Genomic DNA, 6,828 nt, shown 5'->3' with positions numbered 1-6,828 from the left:
AGTTTAAACGGTTGTTCAAAATCCAGAGCAAATACAGGGGTAATGCATATAAGAAAGTGCTTTAGCAGTATCAAACATATATGTACATACCGTGATCTACTCCCAATTACCTGGTACCACTACACACTGACTGAGTACTGGTACCTCCTGTATATAACCATGTTATTACCTGGCACCTCCTGTATATAGCCATGTTATTACCTGGTACTCCTGGTATATAGCCATACATTTGGTACTCCCTGTATATAGCCATGTTATTACCTGGTACTTCCTGTATATAGCCATGTTATTACCTGGTACTCCCTGTATATAACCACGTTATTACCTGGTACTTCCTGTATATAGCCATAGTATTACCTGGTACTTCCTGTATAAGCCATGGTATTACCTGGTACTCCCTGTATATAGCCATGCTATTACCTGGTACTCCCTGTATATAGCCATGGTATTACCTGGTACTCCCTGTATATAGCCATGTTATTACCTGGTACTTCCTGTATATAGCCATGTTATTACCTGGTACTTCCTGTATATAGCCATGTTATTACCTGGTACTTCCTGTATATAGCCATGTTATTACCTGGTACTTCCTGTATATAGCCATGTTATTACCTGGTACTCCCTGTATATAGCCATGCTATTACCTGGTACTTCCTGTATATAGCCATGCTATTACCTGGTACTTCCTGTATATAGCCATGCTATTACCTGGTACTTCCTGTATATAGCCATAGTATTACCTGGTACTTCCTGTATAAGCCATGGTATTACCTGGTACTCCCTGTATATAGCCATGTTATTACCTGGTACTCCCTGTATATAACCATGCTATTACCTGGTACTCCCTGTATATAACCACGTTATTTTTACTCATTGTTATTCGTTACTCATTTGCGTTTTTATTCCTCATTACTATTTCACTTCTTTCTTTTTTTTTTATCTTTCAGGGGACAAATAACATTTGATTTGCTAAACTATCAATTTCAGTGGAAATTGTAAACAATTACCTCATCATTTATGGTTCTTTATTCTGATAGTAACATCACTAGTGCCATTTGATAAGAAACAGTAAACTCATAGCCTGGTACAAGATCTATTCGTGCCTTCATGCCACGCATTGTCATGCCAAACAACAAGGCAGAAACAGACTGGTACCCCAGGCTAGAATCCTCATGAAACATCGTTCTACCTAATTCATAATTAAATATGTCAGGACAAATGCCCAGACACTAGTTTTATCTCTCTGCCAGAACTTATCACGTCAACCATGAACCTGAGGCTTGCCCTAGGACACAAACAAACTCAGCAAAAAAAAAATAAACATTCCTTTTTCAGGACCCTGTCTTTCAATGATAAATCGTAAAAATCCAAATGACTTCACAGATCTTCATTGTAAAAAGGTTTAAACATGCTTCCCATGCTTGTTCAATGAACTATAAACAATTCATGAACATGCACCTGTGGAACGGTCGTTAAGACAATAATACCAAAGGAACATGCCCAGGGTCACTCGCTCATTGGCCTGCATGTGCCGTAGGCTGGCTGCAAGGAGGCATCTGGACTGCAGATGTGGGCCAGGAAACATATTGCCATGTCCGTACTGTGAGACGCCTAAGACAGCGCTACAGGGAGACAGGACGGACAACTGATCGCCCAGTGGCAGACCAAGTGTACATCACCCTATGCACAGGATCGGTACATCCGAACATCACACCTGCGGGACAGGCACGGATGGCACCGTTATCCTGTACCTGATGGAGGAATGAAAATCCCTCCATCAGTGCTCAGACTGTCCGCACAGGCTGAGAGAGGCTGACTGAGGCTTGTAGGCCTGTTGTAAGGCAGGTCCTCAAGGGGCTGAGAGAGGCTGACTGAGGGCGTGTAGGCCTGTTGTAAAGGCAGGTTCTCACCAGACATCACTCAGGTAATGACATCACTGACCAGATAGACTGGCAAAAATCACGTTCTGTGCGTGGATTTCCTTCAAGACAGATTGTCAGTGTTCTGCCTGGCCAGTGAAGAGCCCGGATCTCAATCCTATTGAGCAAATCTGGGAGCTGCTGATCAGAGGGTGAGGGCTTACCATTCCCCCAGAAATGTCTGGGACCCTGTTGGATCAGAGGGTGAGGGCTTGGGCCATTCCCAGAAATGTCCGGGAACTTGCAGGTGCCTTGGTGGAAGAGTGGGGTAACATCTCACAGCAAGAACTGGCAAACTGGTGCAGTCCATGAGAGATGCACTGCAGCATAATGCAGCTGGTGGCCACACCAGATACTGACTGTTACTTTTGAAGCCCTCCCCTTTGTTCAGGACACATTATTCCATTTCTGTTAGTCACATGTCTGTGGAACTTGTTCAGTTTATGTCTCAGTTGTTGAATAATCGTTATGTTCATACAAATATTTACACATGTTAAGTTTGCTGAAAATAAACGCATTTGACAGTGAGACATTTCTTTTTTGCTGAGTTTATTAACTTGAAATCCAATGACATGAGGTATGTGTTTGTGTGTGGGGGGTCTGGGGTTGGAACTCAATAGGAATGTGGGAGGGGGTCTGGGGTTGAACTCAATAGAATGTGGGAGGGGGGTCTGGGGTTGGAACTCAATAGGAATGTGGGGGGTCTGGGGTTGGAACTCAATAGGAATGTGGGAGGGGGTCTGGGGTTGGAACTCAATAGGAATGTGGGAGGGGGGTCTGGGGTTGGAACTCAATAGGAATGTGGGGGTCTGGGGTTGGAACTCAATAGGAATGTGAGGGGGGTCTGGGGTTGGAACTCAATAGGAATGTGGGAGGGGGTCTGGGGTTGGAACTCAATAGGAATGTGGGGGTCTGGGGTTGGAAACTCAATAGAATGTGGGAGGGGGGTCTGGGGGGTTGGAAACTCAATAGGAATGTGGGAGGGGGTCTGGGGTTGGAACTCAATAGGAATGTGGGGGGTCTGGGGTTGAAACTCAATAGGAATGTGGGAGGGGGTCTGGGGTTGGAACTCAATAGGAATGTGGGGGTCTGGGGTTGGAATCAATAGGAATGTGGGGGGTCTGGGGTTGGAAACTCAATAGGAATGTGGGAGGGGGTCTGGGGTTGGAACTCAATAGAAATGTGAGGGGGGGTCTGGGGTTGGAACTCAATAGGAATGGGGGGGTCTGGGGTTGGAACTCAATAGGAATGTGAGGGGGGTCTGGGGTTGGAACTCAATAGGAATGGGGGAGGGGGTCTGGGTTGGAACCCACATAGGAATGGGGTCTGGGGTTGGAACTCAATAGGAATGTGGGAGGGGGTCTGGGGTTGGAACTCAATAGGAATGGGAGGGGGTCTGGGGTTGGAACTCAATAGGAATGTGGGGGGGGTCTGGGGTTGGAACTCAATAGGAATGTGGGAGGGGGAGTCTGGGGTTGGAACTCAATAGGAATGTGGGAGGGGGTCTGGGGTTGGAACTCAATAGGAATGTGGGGGGGTCTGGGGTTGGAACTCAATAGGAATGTGGGAGGGGGGTCTGGGGTTGGAACTCACTAGGAATGTGGGGGGTCTGGGGTTGGAACTCAATAGGAATGTGGGGGGTCTGGGGTTGGAACTCAATAGGAATGTGGGGGGTCTGGGGTTGGAACTCAATAGGAATGTGGGAGGGGGTCTGGGGTTGGAACTCAATAGGAATGTGGGGGGGTCTGGGGTTGGAACTCAATAGGAATGTGTGGGGGGTATGGGGTTGGAACTCAATAGGAATGTGGGGGGTCTGGGGTTGGAACTCAATAGGAATGGGGGTCTGGGGTTGGAACTCAATAGGAATGTGGGGGTCTGGGGTTGAAACCTCAATAGGAATGTGGGGGTCTGGGGTTGAAACTCAATAGGAATGTGGGAGGGGGGTATGGGGTTGGAACTCAATAGAATGTGGGGGGCTTGAACTAATAGGAATGTGGGGGTCTGGGGTTGGAACTCAATAGGAATGTGGGGGGTCTGGGGTTGGAAACTCAATAGGAATGTGGGGGGTCTGGGGTTGAACTCAATAGGAATGTGGGGGTCTGGGGTTGGAACTCAATAGAATGTGGGGGGCTGGGGTTGGAACTCAATAGAATGTGGGGGGGTCTGGGGTTGGAACTCACAGGGAATGTGGGGGGTCTGGGGTTGAAACTCAATAGAATGTGGGGGGGGTCTGGGGTTGGAACTCAATAGAATGTGGGGGTCTGGGGTTGGAACTCAACAGGAATGTGGGGGGTCTGGGGTTGGAACTCAATAGGAATGTGGGGAGGGGGGCTGTTTTTTTTTTCTTCTTTTGTAGTTTTTTCTTTCCTTTTCTTTTCTACATTTCTTGAAAAGCCCTTAGCCCTTAAACTAAAATAGATACAATCATTTTAATCTGTAAATAAAATGTCATTATTTTTGTTAAAATAAGTCTACGGTTTTCTTTCCTCATTAATAATAATATTATTTCACATTATTAATCCTCATTACATAAGACGATGAGATAACAGTCTCTTTTTACATGCCGCAGTCATGCTACAGGGTATTTATACAAAGACTAGATGGAATCCAGCAGCAGCTTGGTAACAGACAATTCCTAAAATAATAATACAAAAATCATTTTAAAAAACACACTTTCAGATTCTAAAAGATTAGTATCTCAACCGATAAACATGATGACTTATCTGAATATTAACTTTAGGACTCTCAAGCATAGACCTTTGATGCCAGCAGACACATGAACCAGTCCCCACTCGCTTGCGTGGTGGAACTCCCCAGTCCAAAGAAACACACAGAGCACCCTCCCTCACCGAGGCCTTGACCTGAAACTAATCGATTATAGGACACTGGTCCTGGCATTGTGTCTAATATAGTCCACAAAATCAATTCTGTGCAGTCGAGCTTGACAATGAAGTTTGAATTGAACGGGGTCCACCACCTCTCTCCATCATCCTGCCAGTCTCTGGGTCACCACCTCTCTCCATCACGCTGCCAGTCTCTGGGTCACCACCTCTCCATCATCCTTGCCAGTCTCTGGGTCACCACCTTCCATCATCCTGCCAGCCCTGGGTCACCACCTCTCCATCACGCTGCCAGCCTCTGGGTCACCACCTCTCTCCATCACCCTGCCAGTCTCTGGGTCACCACCTCTCCCATCACGTTGCCAGTCTCTGGGTCACCACCTCTCCATCATCCTGCCAGTCTCTGGGTCACCACCTCTCCCATCCCTGCCAGTCTCTGGGTCACCACCTCTCCATCATCCTGCCAGTCTCTGGGTCACCACCTCTCTCCATCACGCCTGCCAGTCTCTGGGTCACCACCTCTCTCCATCACCCTGCCAGTCTCTGTCACCACCTCTCCATCATCCTGCCAGTCTCTGGGTCACCACTCTCTCCCATCACGCTGCCAGTCTCTGGGTCACCACCTCTATACATGATAGAGATATAGATGAACAGAAGCAGAATGATGAAGAAGTCCCAGGAAGCCTAGCAGACCGAACAGAGCCTCGGGGATGAAGTCCAGAGGGGAGATCAGGTAGGTCAGAGCCCCGATCAGACACAGCAGGACACGGATCCGGAACATCCAGAACAGGCCCCCACGGAGAACATCTCCCTGAAGAGGTGGCGAGCAACGTGGGGACGCACGCAGCCGTCCATCAGCTGAGAGCAGGAGAGCAGTGGAGTTACACATGTTTGTGTTTAAGCAGTAACATATAGCCTGGTCCCAGATCTGTTTGTGCTGTTTTGACAACTCCTATGGTCATTACCTAGCCTGGTCCCAGATCTGTTTGTGCCGTCTTGACAACTCCTATGGTCATTACCTAGCCTGGTCCCAGATCTGTTTGTGTAGTTTTGCCAACTCCTATGATCATTGGCACGTAATACAGTTTAGTGAGATGGTAAAACATATCCTGGGACCAGGCTACCGTAACCGTAGTAATGGTTCATTATGACATCACGGAACAGAATGGGGAGTGAGTAAACTATGATTTTAATTTAATGAATAAAATTTCAAGAAATCAGTTTGCAATTTGGTGTAGACTCTCTCTCAGTCTATCCAGTGATAACAATTCTCTTTAAGTGCACGAGAGAAAATACTTAACGTGGCAAATGAAACTCACAGATCTGGGGTTGCCCGGAGAACCTGCGGTTGTAGTCGCCGAGATCCCGGAGGATGAGGAGCGGTTCAACCGTTCCATCCTGTACCTGCTGAGGGGAGACTTGCTCATGGAAGAGCGGGAACAACAGGGTCACCTGTTCACATAGGAGAGAAATGTTTGGTGAGAACAACTGCGCTTACAACCCATCTGTTGGAAATGTTCTTTTATTTCAGCATCCAAAAGAGAAACACAAAAGAATAGTAAAAGGTACTGTTTTGTTTTCAACAATGTGTTGGATCAATTGTATTACTAAGTGTGTATGATAATACATGTGTTGAAAGTAGTTGGAGGCACCATTTAGTCTCACCATTTGTCTGCAGATGGGACAATTGATCGCACCAACCATGTCCCATATCTCCAATACGCAATTATACAAGAACCTACAAGAAATGAAGGAAAACTTGATCAAATCCAGATGGATCTATCCAATAGCTTAATCATTCAATAGTTGGCCTGGTTCTAATTCCTTGTTCGTATAGGCCTAGAGCAGGGCTGTCCAACAATGTCCCCGGAGAGTTACCCTCCTGTAGGTTTTAACAACAACAATAAACCTCGAGACAGGTTTTAACAACAATGTCCCCGGGAGAGTTACCCTTCCTGTAGGTTTTAACAACAACAATGTCCCCGAGAGTTACTTTCCTTCCTGTAGGTTTTAACAATAACACGTCCCCGAGAGTATCTCTCCTGTAGGTTTTCCTTTCAACCCCAGTT

The 6,828-nt window shown here is 46.8% G+C and overlaps 1 pseudogene; it reads right to left on the bottom strand.

The window, feature by feature from the left end:
• Window positions 1–5,200: 5,200 nt before the first annotated feature.
• Window positions 5,201–6,497, bottom strand: LOC135559617 (E3 ubiquitin-protein ligase RNF170-like; annotated as a pseudogene).
• Window positions 6,498–6,828: the final 331 nt, after the last annotated feature.

This window comes from Oncorhynchus nerka, unplaced genomic scaffold, assembly GCF_034236695.1.
Source record: "Oncorhynchus nerka isolate Pitt River unplaced genomic scaffold, Oner_Uvic_2.0 unplaced_scaffold_4146, whole genome shotgun sequence".
Lineage (NCBI taxonomy): Eukaryota > Metazoa > Chordata > Actinopteri > Salmoniformes > Salmonidae > Oncorhynchus > Oncorhynchus nerka.
Note: the sequence above shows the minus strand (reverse complement) of the source record. Positions and strands in the feature narration are given on the sequence as shown.